This window comes from Phyllobates terribilis, unplaced genomic scaffold (assembly GCF_046119375.1).
Source record: "Phyllobates terribilis strain yellow unplaced genomic scaffold, ASM4611937v1 Scaffold_274__1_contigs__length_2534360, whole genome shotgun sequence".
NCBI lineage: Eukaryota > Metazoa > Chordata > Amphibia > Anura > Dendrobatidae > Phyllobates > Phyllobates terribilis.
This window is the reverse complement of record NW_027363034.1, coordinates 161,850-180,029: the sequence shown is the minus strand read 5'-3', so window position 1 is coordinate 180,029 and position 18,180 is coordinate 161,850. Positions and strand designations below refer to the sequence as shown.

The 18,180-nt window shown below is 45.3% G+C and overlaps 13 non-coding genes and 1 pseudogene across 13 annotated transcripts; all 14 read right to left on the bottom strand.

The window, feature by feature from the left end:
- Nucleotides 1-520: 520 nt before the first annotated feature.
- Nucleotides 521-711, bottom strand: LOC141219461 (U2 spliceosomal RNA). The gene has a single exon (XR_012287934.1). It is a non-coding gene; the product is annotated as a U2 spliceosomal RNA (small nuclear RNA).
- A 1,113-nt stretch (nt 712-1,824) lies between these two features.
- Nucleotides 1,825-2,015, bottom strand: LOC141219460 (U2 spliceosomal RNA). Its single transcript, XR_012287933.1, has one exon. It is a non-coding gene; the product is annotated as a U2 spliceosomal RNA (small nuclear RNA).
- Nucleotides 2,016-3,133: 1,118 nt separating this feature from the next.
- LOC141219459 (U2 spliceosomal RNA) lies at nt 3,134-3,324 on the bottom strand. Its single transcript, XR_012287932.1, has one exon. It is a non-coding gene; the product is annotated as a U2 spliceosomal RNA (small nuclear RNA).
- Nucleotides 3,325-4,444: 1,120 nt separating this feature from the next.
- LOC141219458 (U2 spliceosomal RNA) lies at nt 4,445-4,635 on the bottom strand. The gene has a single exon (XR_012287931.1). It is a non-coding gene; the product is annotated as a U2 spliceosomal RNA (small nuclear RNA).
- A 1,120-nt stretch (nt 4,636-5,755) lies between these two features.
- Nucleotides 5,756-5,946, bottom strand: LOC141219495 (U2 spliceosomal RNA). The gene has a single exon (XR_012287968.1). It is a non-coding gene; the product is annotated as a U2 spliceosomal RNA (small nuclear RNA).
- A 1,119-nt stretch (nt 5,947-7,065) lies between these two features.
- Nucleotides 7,066-7,256, bottom strand: LOC141219457 (U2 spliceosomal RNA). The gene has a single exon (XR_012287930.1). It is a non-coding gene; the product is annotated as a U2 spliceosomal RNA (small nuclear RNA).
- Nucleotides 7,257-8,377: 1,121 nt separating this feature from the next.
- On the bottom strand, nt 8,378-8,568 carry LOC141219455 (U2 spliceosomal RNA). Its single transcript, XR_012287928.1, has one exon. It is a non-coding gene; the product is annotated as a U2 spliceosomal RNA (small nuclear RNA).
- A 1,123-nt stretch (nt 8,569-9,691) lies between these two features.
- On the bottom strand, nt 9,692-9,882 carry LOC141219454 (U2 spliceosomal RNA). Its single transcript, XR_012287927.1, has one exon. It is a non-coding gene; the product is annotated as a U2 spliceosomal RNA (small nuclear RNA).
- A 1,123-nt stretch (nt 9,883-11,005) lies between these two features.
- LOC141219514 (U2 spliceosomal RNA) lies at nt 11,006-11,187 on the bottom strand. Its single transcript, XR_012287987.1, has one exon. It is a non-coding gene; the product is annotated as a U2 spliceosomal RNA (small nuclear RNA).
- Nucleotides 11,188-11,711: 524 nt separating this feature from the next.
- LOC141219525 (U2 spliceosomal RNA) lies at nt 11,712-11,827 on the bottom strand (annotated as a pseudogene).
- A 1,120-nt stretch (nt 11,828-12,947) lies between these two features.
- LOC141219512 (U2 spliceosomal RNA) lies at nt 12,948-13,138 on the bottom strand. Its single transcript, XR_012287985.1, has one exon. It is a non-coding gene; the product is annotated as a U2 spliceosomal RNA (small nuclear RNA).
- Nucleotides 13,139-14,258: 1,120 nt separating this feature from the next.
- LOC141219453 (U2 spliceosomal RNA) lies at nt 14,259-14,449 on the bottom strand. The gene has a single exon (XR_012287926.1). It is a non-coding gene; the product is annotated as a U2 spliceosomal RNA (small nuclear RNA).
- A 1,115-nt stretch (nt 14,450-15,564) lies between these two features.
- On the bottom strand, nt 15,565-15,755 carry LOC141219506 (U2 spliceosomal RNA). The gene has a single exon (XR_012287979.1). It is a non-coding gene; the product is annotated as a U2 spliceosomal RNA (small nuclear RNA).
- A 1,119-nt stretch (nt 15,756-16,874) lies between these two features.
- On the bottom strand, nt 16,875-17,065 carry LOC141219452 (U2 spliceosomal RNA). Its single transcript, XR_012287925.1, has one exon. It is a non-coding gene; the product is annotated as a U2 spliceosomal RNA (small nuclear RNA).
- Between the last annotated feature and the right edge of the window lie 1,115 nt (nt 17,066-18,180).

The window sequence follows — 18,180 nt, the reverse complement described above, 5'->3', positions numbered from 1 at the left end:
CAGTGTTCCAGCAGAGGGAGACAACGTTTCAGAAAAGGCATTGTAGCAAACCAAAAAAGAAATTTTAAGCGCAGCAGAGTAACCAGCTCACATACCTGTTAGCTCAGGTGAGTTTAAAAGGCTGCTGTTGATAACAAGGGCATTTGCTAAATAGATGGTGTGTGTGCAACAATATACTGAAAGGTCAATTATATTGTGCAGCTTATCTCACCACCTGTAGTTATTTAGGTGAAAGCTCCAAAATGCTTGCCTAATATGTCTGTTTATCCAAAAGGAAGTATAGAGGGAGAGCTAGATAGATAGCATTGCATTACATTACATTACATGGCAATGCAATGCACAGTTGCTGAAGTTGAACCAAAATGAGCTTGTCATCTGGCTTCTGCAACTTTTAACATGAAAAATCCAATGAGGAGAAGAAAAGCAAAGCCAAAGAGTCCATCCCAAAATCCGACAAACAAGCAAAATGAACAAAAAGCATTGAATTCAATTCTTTCTGATTTTAGAAACTGCATTAAAGAAGGGGTGCACCGGTCCTGGAGATACTGCAATACCAGGTCAATGCGTGGAGTGGACAGAGCAAGCTCTTTTTCCATCTCCCTGTTCTAAAAATCCATTTAATATATGGTCCCCAGATAGGGGACGTATCAGATATTAAACTGATAAGAACAGATACTACACTTGATCTTAGCCAAAAGGCCGAGAAGCGATAACCAGAATTGGTTTCCGACTACGGTGCCACCCAAGGATTCTGAAAAGTCCATTTGTGGAGATGGCCACCTGGACTCCCGTTAAGAAGACATGCTGTCAACCTCTAGATCCCTCACATGCCTGCACTTTTCGGCTTGCTGCTGCTGCAATCCACGCGTTTTAGATCTGCATAACTCCACCTCTTTTAGCACAGTACCCTCAACCCCCGGCTGTTCCCACCCGCCTCAACACCGTTGGAAGGGAGGAGAACCAATTAAGGCGGGGGGGGGTGGAACGAGCAGCTGTCTACCCTTAGCAGGAGGGTTGCTGATTAATTACCTCTCCTGCTGCTGCTGGCTGTCCAGCAGCAGACTGAAGGTGGCTGCTGCTGTGCGCAGGTATATAAAGGCTCAGAGCCTATTATGACACGCGCAGCCAGCGTTCCATTGCCACATTCCGTCTACTGCAGGCGGGATACCTGGATGGCTGAATGTCACTGAGAAGCTCACAGAGACCGCCATAAGCAACAGTTTAAAAGAATGCCACAGACTAATCAACCAAACTTTTTGGGTTGGTTTCTCTTTTATAGTCTGCAGGCATTAAATGAAAGAAGTCAGTGTTCCAGCAGAGGGAGACAACGTTTCAGAAAAGGCATTGTAGCAAACCAAAAAAGAAATTTTAAGCGCAGCAGAGTAACCAGCTCACATACCTGTTAGCTCAGGTGAGTTTAAAAGGCTGCTGTTGATAACAAGGGCATTTGCTAAATAGATGGTGTGTGTGCAACAATATACTGAAAGGTCAATTATATTGTGCAGCTTATCTCACCACCTGTAGTTATTTAGGTGAAAGCTCCAAAATGCTTGCCTAATATGTCTGTTTATCCAAAAGGAAGTATAGAGGGAGAGCTAGATAGATAGCATTGCATTACATTACATTACATGGCAATGCAATGCACAGTTGCTGAAGTTGAACCAAAATGAGCTTGTCATCTGGCTTCTGCAACTTTTAACATGAAAAATCCAATGAGGAGAAGAAAAGCAAAGCCAAAGAGTCCATCCCAAAATCCGACAAACAAGCAAAATGAACAAAAAGCATTGAATTCAATTCTTTCTGATTTTAGAAACTGCATTAAAGAAGGGGTGCACCGGTCCTGGAGATACTGCAATACCAGGTCAATGCGTGGAGTGGACAGAGCAAGCTCTTTTTCCATCTCCCTGTTCTAAAAATCCATTTAATATATGGTCCCCAGATAGGGGACGTATCAGATATTAAACTGATAAGAACAGATACTACACTTGATCTTAGCCAAAAGGCCGAGAAGCGATAACCAGAATTGGTTTCCGACTACGGTGCCACCCAAGGATTCTGAAAAGTCCATTTGTGGAGATGGCCACCTGGACTCCCGTTAAGAAGACATGCTGTCAACCTCTAGATCCCTCACATGCCTGCACTTTTCGGCTTGCTGCTGCTGCAATCCACGCGTTTTAGATCTGCATAACTCCACCTCTTTTAGCACAGTACCCTCAACCCCCGGCTGTTCCCACCCGCCTCAACACCGTTGGAAGGGAGGAGAACCAATTAAGGCGGGTGGGGGGGTGGAACGAGCAGCTGTCTACCCTTAGCAGGAGGGTTGCTGATTAATTACCTCTCCTGCTGCTGCTGCTGGCTGTCCAGCAGCAGACTGAAGGTGGCTGCTGCTGTGCGCAGGTATATAAAGGCTCAGAGCCTATTATGACACGCGCAGCCAGCGTTCCATTGCCACATTCCGTCTACTGCAGGCGGGATACCTGGATGGCTGAATGTCACTGAGAAGCTCACAGAGACCGCCATAAGCAACAGTTTAAAAGAATGCCACAGACTAATCAACCAAACTTTTTGGGTTGGTTTCTCTTTTATAGTCTGCAGGCATTAAATGAAAGAAGTCAGTGTTCCAGCAGAGGGAGACAACGTTTCAGAAAAGGCATTGTAGCAAACCAAAAAAGAAATTTTAAGCGCAGCAGAGTAACCAGCTCACATACCTGTTAGCTCAGGTGAGTTTAAAAGGCTGCTGTTGATAACAAGGGCATTTGCTAAATAGATGGTGTGTGTGCAACAATATACTGAAAGGTCAATTATATTGTGCAGCTTATCTCACCACCTGTAGTTATTTAGGTGAAAGCTCCAAAATGCTTGCCTAATATGTCTGTTTATCCAAAAGGAAGTATAGAGGGAGAGCTAGATAGATAGCATTGCATTACATTACATTACATGGCAATGCAATGCACAGTTGCTGAAGTTGAACCAAAATGAGCTTGTCATCTGGCTTCTGCAACTTTTAACATGAAAAATCCAATGAGGAGAAGAAAAGCAAAGCCAAAGAGTCCATCCCAAAATCCGACAAACAAGCAAAATGAACAAAAAGCATTGAATTCAATTCTTTCTGATTTTAGAAACTGCATTAAAGAAGGGGTGCACCGGTCCTGGAGATACTGCAATACCAGGTCAATGCGTGGAGTGGACAGAGCAAGCTCTTTTTCCATCTCCCTGTTCTAAAAATCCATTTAATATATGGTCCCCAGATAGGGGACGTATCAGATATTAAACTGATAAGAACAGATACTACACTTGATCTTAGCCAAAAGGCCGAGAAGCGATAACCAGAATTGGTTTCCGACTACGGTGCCACCCAAGGATTCTGAAAAGTCCATTTGTGGAGATGGCCACCTGGACTCCCGTTAAGAAGACATGCTGTCAACCTCTAGATCCCTCACATGCCTGCACTTTTCGGCTTGCTGCTGCTGCAATCCACGCGTTTTAGATCTGCATAACTCCACCTCTTTTAGCACAGTACCCTCAACCCCCGGCTGTTCCCACCCGCCTCAACACCGTTGGAAGGGAGGAGAACCAATTAAGGCGGGGGGGGGGTGGAACGAGCAGCTGTCTACCCTTAGCAGGAGGGTTGCTGATTAATTACCTCTCCTGCTGCTGCTGCTGCTGGCTGTCCAGCAGCAGACTGAAGGTGGCTGCTGCTGTGCGCAGGTATATAAAGGCTCAGAGCCTATTATGACACGCGCAGCCAGCGTTCCATTGCCACATTCCGTCTACTGCAGGCGGGATACCTGGATGGCTGAATGTCACTGAGAAGCTCACAGAGACCGCCATAAGCAACAGTTTAAAAGAATGCCACAGACTAATCAACCAAACTTTTTGGGTTGGTTTCTCTTTTATAGTCTGCAGGCATTAAATGAAAGAAGTCAGTGTTCCAGCAGAGGGAGACAACGTTTCAGAAAAGGCATTGTAGCAAACCAAAAAAGAAATTTTAAGCGCAGCAGAGTAATCAGCTCACATACCTGTTAGCTCAGGTGAGTTTAAAAGGCTGCTGTTGATAACAAGGGCATTTGCTAAATAGATGGTGTGTGTGCAACAATATACTGAAAGGTCAATTATATTGTGCAGCTTATCTCACCACCTGTAGTTATTTAGGTGAAAGCTCCAAAATGCTTGCCTAATATGTCTGTTTATCCAAAAGGAAGTATAGAGGGAGAGCTAGATAGATAGCATTGCATTACATTACATTACATGGCAATGCAATGCACAGTTGCTGAAGTTGAACCAAAATGAGCTTGTCATCTGGCTTCTGCAACTTTTAACATGAAAAATCCAATGAGGAGAAGAAAAGCAAAGCCAAAGAGTCCATCCCAAAATCCGACAAACAAGCAAAATGAACAAAAAGCATTGAATTCAATTCTTTCTGATTTTAGAAACTGCATTAAAGAAGGGGTGCACCGGTCCTGGAGATACTGCAATACCAGGTCAATGCGTGGAGTGGACAGAGCAAGCTCTTTTTCCATCTCCCTGTTCTAAAAATCCATTTAATATATGGTCCCCAGATAGGGGACGTATCAGATATTAAACTGATAAGAACAGATACTACACTTGATCTTAGCCAAAAGGCCGAGAAGCGATAACCAGAATTGGTTTCCGACGACGGTGCCACCCAAGGATTCTGAAAAGTCCATTTGTGGAGATGGCCACCTGGACTCCCGTTAAGAAGACATGCTGTCAACCTCTAGATCCCTCACATGCCTGCACTTTTCGGCTTGCTGCTGCTGCAATCCACGCGTTTTAGATCTGCATAACTCCACCTCTTTTAGCACAGTACCCTCAACCCCCGGCTGTTCCCACCCGCCTCAACACCGTTGGAAGGGAGGAGAACCAATTAAGGCGGGGGGGGGGTGGAACGAGCAGCTGTCTACCCTTAGCAGGAGGGTTGCTGATTAATTACCTCTCCTGCTGCTGCTGCTGCTGGCTGTCCAGCAGCAGACTGAAGGTGGCTGCTGCTGTGCGCAGGTATATAAAGGCTCAGAGCCTATTATGACACGCGCAGCCAGCGTTCCATTGCCACATTCCGTCTACTGCAGGCGGGATACCTGGATGGCTGAATGTCACTGAGAAGCTCACAGAGACCGCCATAAGCAACAGTTTAAAAGAATGCCACAGACTAATCAACCAAACTTTTTGGGTTGGTTTCTCTTTTATAGTCTGCAGGCATTAAATGAAAGAAGTCAGTGTTCCAGCAGAGGGAGACAACGTTTCAGAAAAGGCATTGTAGCAAACCAAAAAAGAAATTTTAAGCGCAGCAGAGTAACCAGCTCACATACCTGTTAGCTCAGGTGAGTTTAAAAGGCTGCTGTTGATAACAAGGGCATTTGCTAAATAGATGGTGTGTGTGCAACAATATACTGAAAGGTCAATTATATTGTGCAGCTTATCTCACCACCTGTAGTTATTTAGGTGAAAGCTCCAAAATGCTTGCCTAATATGTCTGTTTATCCAAAAGGAAGTATAGAGGGAGAGCTAGATAGATAGCATTGCATTACATTACATTACATGGCAATGCAATGCACAGTTGCTGAAGTTGAACCAAAATGAGCTTGTCATCTGGCTTCTGCAACTTTTAACATGAAAAATCCAATGAGGAGAAGAAAAGCAAAGCCAAAGAGTCCATCCCAAAATCCGACAAACAAGCAAAATGAACAAAAAGCATTGAATTCAATTCTTTCTGATTTTAGAAACTGCATTAAAGAAGGGGTGCACCGGTCCTGGAGATACTGCAATACCAGGTCAATGCGTGGAGTGGACAGAGCAAGCTCTTTTTCCATCTCCCTGTTCTAAAAATCCATTTAATATATGGTCCCCAGATAGGGGACGTATCAGATATTAAACTGATAAGAACAGATACTACACTTGATCTTAGCCAAAAGGCCGAGAAGCGACAACCAGAATTGGTTTCCGACTACGGTGCCACCCAAGGATTCTGAAAAGTCCATTTGTGGAGATGGCCACCTGGACTCCCGTTAAGAAGACATGCTGTCAACCTCTAGATCCCTCACATGCCTGCACTTTTCGGCTTGCTGCTGCTGCAATCCACGCGTTTTAGATCTGCATAACTCCACCTCTTTTAGCACAGTACCCTCAACCCCCGGCTGTTCCCACCCGCCTCAACACCGTTGGAAGGGAGGAGAACCAATTAAGGCGGGGGGGGGTGGAACGAGCAGCTGTCTACCCTTAGCAGGAGGGTTGCTGATTAATTACCTCTCCTGCTGCTGCTGCTGCTGGCTGTCCAGCAGCAGACTGAAGGTGGCTGCTGCTGTGCGCAGGTATATAAAGGCTCAGAGCCTATTATGACACGCGCAGCCAGCGTTCCATTGCCACATTCCGTCTACTGCAGGCGGGATACCTGGATGGCTGAATGTCACTGAGAAGCTCACAGAGACCGCCATAAGCAACAGTTTAAAAGAATGCCACAGACTAATCAACCAAACTTTTTGGGTTGGTTTCTCTTTTATAGTCTGCAGGCATTAAATGAAAGAAGTCAGTGTTCCAGCAGAGGGAGACAACGTTTCAGAAAAGGCATTGTAGCAAACCAAAAAAGAAATTTTAAGCGCAGCAGAGTAACCAGCTCACATACCTGTTAGCTCAGGTGAGTTTAAAAGGCTGCTGTTGATAACAAGGGCATTTGCTAAATAGATGGTGTGTGTGCAACAATATACTGAAAGGTCAATTATATTGTGCAGCTTATCTCACCACCTGTAGTTATTTAGGTGAAAGCTCCAAAATGCTTGCCTAATATGTCTGTTTATCCAAAAGGAAGTATAGAGGGAGAGCTAGATAGATAGCATTGCATTACATTACATTACATGGCAATGCAATGCACAGTTGCTGAAGTTGAACCAAAATGAGCTTGTCATCTGGCTTCTGCAACTTTTAACATGAAAAATCCAATGAGGAGAAGAAAAGCAAAGCCAAAGAGTCCATCCCAAAATCCGACAAACAAGCAAAATGAACAAAAAGCATTGAATTCAATTCTTTCTGATTTTAGAAACTGCATTAAAGAAGGGGTGCACCGGTCCTGGAGATACTGCAATACCAGGTCAATGCGTGGAGTGGACAGAGCAAGCTCTTTTTCCATCTCCCTGTTCTAAAAATCCATTTAATATATGGTCCCCAGATAGGGGACGTATCAGATATTAAACTGATAAGAACAGATACTACACTTGATCTTAGCCAAAAGGCCGAGAAGCGATAACCAGAATTGGTTTCCGACTACGGTGCCACCCAAGGATTCTGAAAAGTCCATTTGTGGAGATGGCCACCTGGACTCCCGTTAAGAAGACATGCTGTCAACCTCTAGATCCCTCACATGCCTGCACTTTTCGGCTTGCTGCTGCTGCAATCCACGCGTTTTAGATCTGCATAACTCCACCTCTTTTAGCACAGTACCCTCAACCCCCGGCTGTTCCCACCCGCCTCAACACCGTTGGAAGGGAGGAGAACCAATTAAGGCGGGGGGGGGGGTGGAACGAGCAGCTGTCTACCCTTAGCAGGAGGGTTGCTGATTAATTACCTCTCCTGCTGCTGCTGCTGCTGGCTGTCCAGCAGCAGACTGAAGGTGGCTGCTGCTGTGCGCAGGTATATAAAGGCTCAGAGCCTATTATGACACGCGCAGCCAGCGTTCCATTGCCACATTCCGTCTACTGCAGGCGGGATACCTGGATGGCTGAATGTCACTGAGAAGCTCACAGAGACCGCCATAAGCAACAGTTTAAAAGAATGCCACAGACTAATCAACCAAACTTTTTGGGTTGGTTTCTCTTTTATAGTCTGCAGGCATTAAATGAAAGAAGTCAGTGTTCCAGCAGAGGGAGACAACGTTTCAGAAAAGGCATTGTAGCAAACCAAAAAAGAAATTTTAAGCGCAGCAGAGTAACCAGCTCACATACCTGTTAGCTCAGGTGAGTTTAAAAGGCTGCTGTTGATAACAAGGGCATTTGCTAAATAGATGGTGTGTGTGCAACAATATACTGAAAGGTCAATTATATTGTGCAGCTTATCTCACCACCTGTAGTTATTTAGGTGAAAGCTCCAAAATGCTTGCCTAATATGTCTGTTTATCCAAAAGGAAGTATAGAGGGAGAGCTAGATAGATAGCATTGCATTACATTACATTACATGGCAATGCAATGCACAGTTGCTGAAGTTGAACCAAAATGAGCTTGTCATCTGGCTTCTGCAACTTTTAACATGAAAAATCCAATGAGGAGAAGAAAAGCAAAGCCAAAGAGTCCATCCCAAAATCCGACAAACAAGCAAAATGAACAAAAAGCATTGAATTCAATTCTTTCTGATTTTAGAAACTGCATTAAAGAAGGGGTGCACCGGTCCTGGAGATACTGCAATACCAGGTCAATGCGTGGAGTGGACAGAGCAAGCTCTTTTTCCATCTCCCTGTTCTAAAAATCCATTTAATATATGGTCCCCAGATAGGGGACGTATCAGATATTAAACTGATAAGAACAGATACTACACTTGATCTTAGCCAAAAGGCCGAGAAGCGATAACCAGAATTGGTTTCCGACTACGGTGCCACCCAAGGATTCTGAAAAGTCCATTTGTGGAGATGGCCACCTGGACTCCCGTTAAGAAGACATGCTGTCAACCTCTAGATCCCTCACATGCCTGCACTTTTCGGCTTGCTGCTGCTGCAATCCACGCGTTTTAGATCTGCATAACTCCACCTCTTTTAGCACAGTACCCTCAACCCCCGGCTGTTACCACCCGCCTCAACACCGTTGGAAGGGAGGAGAACCAATTAAGGCGGGGGGGGGGGGGTGGAACGAGCAGCTGTTTACCCTTAGCAGGAGGGTTGCTGATTAATTACCTCTCCTGCTGCTGCTGCTGCTGGCTGTCCAGCAGCAGACTGAAGGTGGCTGCTGCTGTGCGCAGGTATATAAAGGCTCAGAGCCTATTATGACACGCGCAGCCAGCGTTCCATTGCCACATTCCGTCTACTGCAGGCGGGATACCTGGATGGCTGAATGTCACTGAGAAGCTCACAGAGACCGCCATAAGCAACAGTTTAAAAGAATGCCACAGACTAATCAACCAAACTTTTTGGGTTGGTTTCTCTTTTATAGTCTGCAGGCATTAAATGAAAGAAGTCAGTGTTCCAGCAGAGGGAGACAACGTTTCAGAAAAGGCATTGTAGCAAACCAAAAAAGAAATTTTAAGCGCAGCAGAGTAACCAGCTCACATACCTGTTAGCTCAGGTGAGTTTAAAAGGCTGCTGTTGATAACAAGGGCATTTGCTAAATAGATGGTGTGTGTGCAACAATATACTGAAAGGTCAATTATATTGTGCAGCTTATCTCACCACCTGTAGTTATTTAGGTGAAAGCTCCAAAATGCTTGCCTAATATGTCTGTTTATCCAAAAGGAAGTATAGAGGGAGAGCTAGATAGATAGCATTGCATTACATTACATTACATGGCAATGCAATGCACAGTTGCTGAAGTTGAACCAAAATGAGCTTGTCATCTGGCTTCTGCAACTTTTAACATGAAAAATCCAATGAGGAGAAGAAAAGCAAAGCCAAAGAGTCCATCCCAAAATCCGACAAACAAGCAAAATGAACAAAAAGCATTGAATTCAATTCTTTCTGATTTTAGAAACTGCATTAAAGAAGGGGTGCACCGGTCCTGGAGATACTGCAATACCAGGTCAATGCGTGGAGTGGACAGAGCAAGCTCTTTTTCCATCTCCCTGTTCTAAAAATCCATTTAATATATGGTCCCCAGATAGGGGACGTATCAGATATTAAACTGATAAGAACAGATACTACACTTGATCTTAGCCAAAAGGCCGAGAAGCGATAACCAGAATTGGTTTCCGACTACGGTGCCACCCAAGGATTCTGAAAAGTCCATTTGTGGAGATGGCCACCTGGACTCCCGTTAAGAAGACATGCTGTCAACCTCTAGATCCCTCACATGCCTGCACTTTTCGGCTTGCTGCTGCTGCAATCCACGCGTTTTAGATCTGCATAACTCCACCTCTTTTAGCACAGTACCCTCAACCCCCGGCTGTTCCCACCCGCCTCAACACCGTTGGAAGGGAGGAGAACCAATTAAGGCGGGGGGGGGGGGGTGGAACGAGCAGCTGTCTACCCTTAGCAGGAGGGTTGCTGATTAATTACCTCTCCTGCTGCTGCTGCTGCTGGCTGTCCAGCAGCAGACTGAAGGTGGCTGCTGCTGTGCGCAGGTATATAAAGGCTCAGAGCCTATTATGACACGCGCAGCCAGCGTTCCATTGCCACATTCCGTCTACTGCAGGCGGGATACCTGGATGGCTGAATGTCACTGAGAAGCTCACAGAGACCGCCATAAGCAACAGTTTAAAAGAATGCCACAGACTAATCAACCAAACTTTTTGGGTTGGTTTCTCTTTTATAGTCTGCAGGCATTAAATGAAAGAAGTCAGTGTTCCAGCAGAGGGAGACAACGTTTCAGAAAAGGCATTGTAGCAAACCAAAAAAGAAATTTTAAGCGCAGCAGAGTAACCAGCTCACATACCTGTTAGCTCAGGTGAGTTTAAAAGGCTGCTGTTGATAACAAGGGCATTTGCTAAATAGATGGTGTGTGTGCAACAATATACTGAAAGGTCAATTATATTGTGCAGCTTATCTCACCACCTGTAGTTATTTAGGTGAAAGCTCCAAAATGCTTGCCTAATATGTCTGTTTATCCAAAAGGAAGTATAGAGGGAGAGCTAGATAGATAGCATTGCATTACATTACATTACATGGCAATGCAATGCACAGTTGCTGAAGTTGAACCAAAATGAGCTTGTCATCTGGCTTCTGCAACTTTTAACATGAAAAATCCAATGAGGAGAAGAAAAGCAAAGCCAAAGAGTCCATCCCAAAATCCGACAAACAAGCAAAATGAACAAAAAGCATTGAATTCAATTCTTTCTGATTTTAGAAACTGCATTAAAGAAGGGGTGCACCGGTCCTGGAGATACTGCAATACCAGGTCAATGCGTGGAGTGGACAGAGCAAGCTCTTTTTCCATCTCCCTGTTCTAAAAATCCATTTAATATATGGTCCCCAGATAGGGGACGTATCAGATATTAAACTGATAAGAACAGATTTTTTGATTGAAGCTGCATCCAAGGCACTGAAAAATGTGACCGAAGTCACACCAAAACAGCGCACGAGGCGAGGATTCATGTGGACCCTTCCCGGAGGAGAGGGTCCCCAATAAACCATCCCCATCCCTCTGAGCCAGAAGGCCACAGCGAGGGTCAGGGATCTCCGATGCTCTCCCTAGCCGAAGCCGGAGAAGAGCCGTTTTCGTGCTCCCAGCTTCCATCTAGGCTGCCACCCTAGTGGAGCTGGAGCCTGTGTTGGTTTCTCAGCCCAAAGCTGACCGGACCTCCGACCGGGTTTATAAAAATTCCCCTTCCTAGCCCGGAGGCCAGGAATAGGGGGGGTTGCTCAGAAAGTATGATTGGCAAAGGTGCGGCGTGCTACGAAGCCAAGTCTTTCTGGGGTTCCCAGTCCCAGTAAGCTTGGACTCCCACCAGGGCGCCTACTCCTGGGGCACATTGCTCCAAAGCCCTCACACTTACCCAGCCTAGTGACTTCGATCCTGGAGGGCCATGTTTTCCATCAGATAACTCTATGAGCCACCTGGCGTACTAACAAGTGCACCAAACCAGTGTGTAATATGCATCAATTTACTAGGGCAGCCCAAGGACAAAACTGCCTTTTCAAAAGATACTACACTTGATCTTAGCCAAAAGGCCGAGAAGCGATAACCAGAATTGGTTTCCGACTACGGTGCCACCCAAGGATTCTGAAAAGTCCATTTGTGGAGATGGCCACCTGGACTCTCGTTAAGAAGACATGCTGTCAAGCTCTAGATCCCTCACATGCCTGCACTTTTCGGCTTGCTGCTGCTGCAATCCACGCGTTTTAGATCTGCATAACTCCACCTCTTTTAGCACAGTACCCTCAACCCCCGGCTGTTCCCACCCGCCTCAACACCGTTGGAAGGGAGGAGAACCAATTAAGGCGGGGGGGGGGTGGAACGAGCAGCTGTCTACCCTTAGCAGGAGGGTTGCTGATTAATTACCTCTCCTGCTGCTGCTGCTGCTGGCTGTCCAGCAGCAGACTGAAGGTGGCTGCTGCTGTGCGCAGGTATATAAAGGCTCAGAGCCTATTATGACACGCGCAGCCAGCGTTCCATTGCCACATTCCGTCTACTGCAGGCGGGATACCTGGATGGCTGAATGTCACTGAGAAGCTCACAGAGACCGCCATAAGCAACAGTTTAAAAGAATGCCACAGACTAATCAACCAAACTTTTTGGGTTGGTTTCTCTTTTATAGTCTGCAGGCATTAAATGAAAGAAGTCAGTGTTCCAGCAGAGGGAGACAACGTTTCAGAAAAGGCATTGTAGCAAACCAAAAAAGAAATTTTAAGCGCAGCAGAGTAACCAGCTCACATACCTGTTAGCTCAGGTGAGTTTAAAAGGCTGCTGTTGATAACAAGGGCATTTGCTAAATAGATGGTGTGTGTGCAACAATATACTGAAAGGTCAATTATATTGTGCAGCTTATCTCACCACCTGTAGTTATTTAGGTGAAAGCTCCAAAATGCTTGCCTAATATGTCTGTTTATCCAAAAGGAAGTATAGAGGGAGAGCTAGATAGATAGCATTGCATTACATTACATTACATGGCAATGCAATGCACAGTTGCTGAAGTTGAACCAAAATGAGCTTGTCATCTGGCTTCTGCAACTTTTAACATGAAAAATCCAATGAGGAGAAGAAAAGCAAAGCCAAAGAGTCCATCCCAAAATCCGACAAACAAGCAAAATGAACAAAAAGCATTGAATTCAATTCTTTCTGATTTTAGAAACTGCATTAAAGAAGGGGTGCACCGGTCCTGGAGATACTGCAATACCAGGTCAATGCGTGGAGTGGACAGAGCAAGCTCTTTTTCCATCTCCCTGTTCTAAAAATCCATTTAATATATGGTCCCCAGATAGGGGACGTATCAGATATTAAACTGATAAGAACAGGTACTACACTTGATCTTAGCCAAAAGGTCGAGAAGCGATAACCAGAATTGGTTTCTGACTACGGTGCCACCCAAGGATTCTGAAAAGTCCATTTGTGGAGATGGCCACCTGGACTCCCGTTAAGAAGACATGCTGTCAACCTCTAGATCCCTCACATGCCTGCACTTTTCGGCTTGCTGCTGCTGCAATCCACGCGTTTTAGATCTGCATAACTCCACCTCTTTTAGCACAGTACCCTCAACCCCCGGCTGTTCCCACCCGCCTCAACACCGTTGGAAGGGAGGAGAACCAATTAAGGCGGGGGGGGGGTGGAACGAGCAGCTGTCTACCCTTAGCAGGAGGGTTGCTGATTAATTACCTCTCCTGCTGCTGCTGCTGCTGGCTGTCCAGCAGCAGACTGAAGGTGGCTGCTGCTGTGCGCAGGTATATAAAGGCTCAGAGCCTATTATGACACGCGCAGCCAGCGTTCCATTGCCACATTCCGTCTACTGCAGGCGGGATACCTGGATGGCTGAATGTCACTGAGAAGCTCACAGAGACCGCCATAAGCAACAGTTTAAAAGAATGCCACAGACTAATCAACCAAACTTTTTGGGTTGGTTTCTCTTTTATAGTCTGCAGGCATTAAATGAAAGAAGTCAGTGTTCCAGCAGAGGGAGACAACGTTTCAGAAAAGGCATTGTAGCAAACCAAAACAGAAATTTTAAGCGCAGCAGAGTAACCAGCTCACATACCTGTTAGCTCAGGTGAGTTTAAAAGGCTGCTGTTGATAACAAGGGCATTTGCTAAATAGATGGTGTGTGTGCAACAATATACTGAAAGGTCAATTATATTGTGCAGCTTATCTCACCACCTGTAGTTATTTAGGTGAAAGCTCCAAAATGCTTGCCTAATATGTCTGTTTATCCAAAAGGATGTATAGAGGGAGAGCTAGATAGATAGCATTGCATTACATTACATTACATGGCAATGCAATGCACAGTTGCTGAAGTTGAACCAAAATGAGCTTGTCATCTGGCTTCTGCAACTTTTAACATGAAAAATCCAATGAGGAGAAGAAAAGCAAAGCCAAAGAGTCCATCCCAAAATCCGACAAACAAGCAAAATGAACAAAAAGCATTGAATTCAATTCTTTCTGATTTTAGAAACTGCATTAAAGAAGGGGTGCACCGGTCCTGGAGATACTGCAATACCAGGTCAATGCGTGGAGTGGACAGAGCAAGCTCTTTTTCCATCTCCCTGTTCTAAAAATCCATTTAATATATGGTCCCCAGATAGGGGACGTATCAGATATTAAACTGATAAGAACAGATACTACACTTGATCTTAGCCAAAAGGCCGAGAAGCGATAACCAGAATTGGTTTCCGACTACGGTGCCACCCAAGGATTCTGAAAAGTCCATTTGTGGAGATGGCCACCTGGACTCCCGTTAAGAAGACATGCTGTCAACCTCTAGATCCCTCACATGCCTGCACTTTTCGGCTTGCTGCTGCTGCAATCCACGCGTTTTAGATCTGCATAACTCCACCTCTTTTAGCACAGTACCCTCAACCCCCGGCTGTTCCCACCCGCCTCAACACCGTTGGAAGGGAGGAGACCCAATTAAGGCGGGGGGGGGGGTGGAACGAGCAGCTGTCTACCCTTAGCAGGAGGGTTGCTGATTAATTACCTCTCCTGCTGCTGCTGGCTGTCCAGCAGCAGACTGAAGGTGGCTGCTGCTGTGCGCAGGTATATAAAGGCTCAGAGCCTATTATGACACGCGCAGCCAGTGTTCCATTGCCACATTCCGTCTACTGCAGGCGGGATACCTGGATGGCTGAATGTCACTGAGAAGCTCACAGAGACCGCCATAAGCAACAGTTTAAAAGAATGCCACAGACTAATCAACCAAACTTTTTGGGTTGGTTTCTCTTTTATAGTCTGCAGGCATTAAATGAAAGAAGTCAGTGTTCCAGCAGAGGGAGACAACGTTTCAGAAAAGGCATTGTAGCAAACCAAAAAAGAAATTTTAAGCGCAGCAGAGTAACCAGCTCACATACCTGTTAGCTCAGGTGAGTTTAAAAGGCTGCTGTTGATAACAAGGGCATTTGCTAAATAGATGGTGTGTGTGCAACAATATACTGAAAGGTCAATTATATTGTGCAGCTTATCTCACCACCTGTAGTTATTTAGGTGAAAGCTCCAAAATGCTTGCCTAATATGTCTGTTTATCCAAAAGGAAGTATAGAGGGAGAGCTAGATAGATAGCATTGCATTACATTACATTACATGGCAATGCAATGCACAGTTGCTGAAGTTGAACCAAAATGAGCTTGTCATCTGGCTTCTGCAACTTTTAACATGAAAAATCCAATGAGGAGAAGAAAAGCAAAGCCAAAGAGTCCATCCCAAAATCCGACAAACAAGCAAAATGAACAAAAAGCATTGAATTCAATTCTTTCTGATTTTAGAAACTGCATTAAAGAAGGGGTGCACCGGTCCTGGAGATACTGCAATACCAGGTCAATGCGTGGAGTGGACAGAGTAAGCTCTTTTTCCATCTCCCTGTTCTAAAAATCCATTTAATATATGGTCCCCAGATAGGGGACGTATCAGATATTAAACTGATAAGAACAGATACTACACTTGATCTTAGCCAAAAGGCCGAGAAGCGATAACCAGAATTGGTTTCCGACTACGGTGCCACCCAAGGATTCTGAAAAGTCCATTTGTGGAGATGGCCACCTGGACTCCCGTTAAGAAGACATGCTGTCAACCTCTAGATCCCTCACATGCCTGCACTTTTCGGCTTGCTGCTGCTGCAATCCACGCGTTTTAGATCTGCATAACTCCACCTCTTTTAGCACAGTACCCTCAACCCCCGGCTGTTCCCACCCGCCTCAACACCGTTGGAAGGGAGGAGAACCAATTAAGGCGGGGGGGGGGGGTGGAACGAGCAGCTGTCTACCCTTAGCAGGAGGGTTGCTGATTAATTACCTCTCCTGCTGCTGCTGCTGGCTGTCCAGCAGCAGACTGAAGGTGGCTGCTGCTGTGCGCAGGTATATAAAGGCTCAGAGCCTATTATGACATGCGCAGCCAGCGTTCCATTGCCACATTCCGTCTACTGCAGGCGGGATACCTGGATGGCTGAATGTCACTGAGAAGCTCACAGAGACCGCCATAAGCAACAGTTTAAAAGAATGCCACAGACTAATCAACCAAACTTTTTGGGTTGGTTTCTCTTTTATAGTCTGCAGGCATTAAATGAAAGAAGTCAGTGTTCCAGCAGAGGGAGACAACGTTTCAGAAAAGGCATTGTAGCAAACCAAAAAAGAAATTTTAAGCGCAGCAGAGTAACCAGCTCACATACCTGTTAGCTCAGGTGAGTTTAAAAGGCTGCTGTTGATAACAAGGGCATTTGCTAAATAGATGGTGTGTGTGCAACAATATACTGAAAGGTCAATTATATTGTGCAGCTTATCTCACCACCTGTAGTTATTTAGGTGAAAGCTCCAAAATGCTTGCCTAATATGTCTGTTTATCCAAAAGGAAGTATAGAGGGAGAGCTAGATAGATAGCATTGCATTACATTACATTACATGGCAATGCAATGCACAGTTGCTGAAGTTGAACCAAAATGAGCTTGTCATCTGGCTTCTGCAACTTTTAACATGAAAAATCCAATGAGGAGAAGAAAAGCAAAGCCAAAGAGTCCATCCCAAAATCCGACAAACAAGCAAAATGAACAAAAAGCATTGAATTCAATTCTTTCTGATTTTAGAAACTGCATTAAAGAAGGGGTGCACCGGTCCTGGAGATACTGCAATACCAGGTCAATGCGTGGAGTGGACAGAGCAAGCTCTTTTTCCATCTCCCTGTTCTAAAAATCCATTTAATATATGGTCCCCAGATAGGGGACGTATCAGATATTAAACTGATAAGAACAGATACTACACTTGATCTTAGCCAAAAGGCCGAGAAGCGATAACCAGAATTGGTTTCCGACTACGGTGCCACCCAAGGATTCTGAAAAGTCCATTTGTGGAGATGGCCACCTGGACTCCCGTTAAGAAGACATGCTGTCAACCTCTAGATCCCTCACATGCCTGCACTTTTCGGCTTGCTGCTGCTGCAATCCACGCGTTTTAGATCTGCATAACTCCACCTCTTTTAGCACAGTACCCTCAACCCCCGGCTGTTCCCACCCGCCTCAACACCGTTGGAAGGGAGGAGAACCAATTAAGGCGGGGGGGGGGTGGAACGAGCAGCTGTCTACCCTTAGCAGGAGGGTTGCTGATTAATTACCTCTCCTGCTGCTGCTGCTGCTGGCTGTCCAGCAGCAGACTGAAGGTGGCTGCTGCTGTGCGCAGGTATATAAAGGCTCAGAGCCTATTATGACACGCGCAGCCAGCGTTCCATTGCCACATTCCGTCTACTGCAGGCGGGATACCTGGATGGCTGAATGTCACTGAGAAGCTCACAGAGACCGCCATAAGCAACAGTTTAAAAGAATGCCACAGACTAATCAACCAAACTTTTTGGGTTGGTTTCTCTTTTATAGTCTGCAGGCATTAAATGAAAGAAGTCAGTGTTCCAGCAGAGGGAGACAACGTTTCAGAAAAGGCATTGTAGCAAACCAAAAAAGAAATTTTAAGCGCAGCAGAGTAACCAGCTCACATACCTGTTAGCTCAGGTGAGTTTAAAAGGCTGCTGTTGATAACAAGGGCATTTGCTAAATAGATGGTGTGTGTGCAACAATATACTGAAAGGTCAATTATATTGTGCAGCTTATCTCACCACCTGTAGTTATTTAGGTGAAAGCTCCAAAATGCTTGCCTAATATGTCTGTTTATCCAAAAGGAAGTATAGAGGGAGAGCTAGATAGATAGCATTGCATTACATTACATTACATGGCAATGCAATGCACAGTTGCTGAAGTTGAACCAAAATGAGCTTGTCATCTGGCTTCTGCAACTTTTAACATGAAAAATCCAATGAGGAGAAGAAAAGCAAAGCCAAAGAGTCCATCCCAAAATCCGACAAACAAGCAAAATGAACAAAAAGCATTGAATTCAATTCTTTCTGATTTTAGAAACTGCAT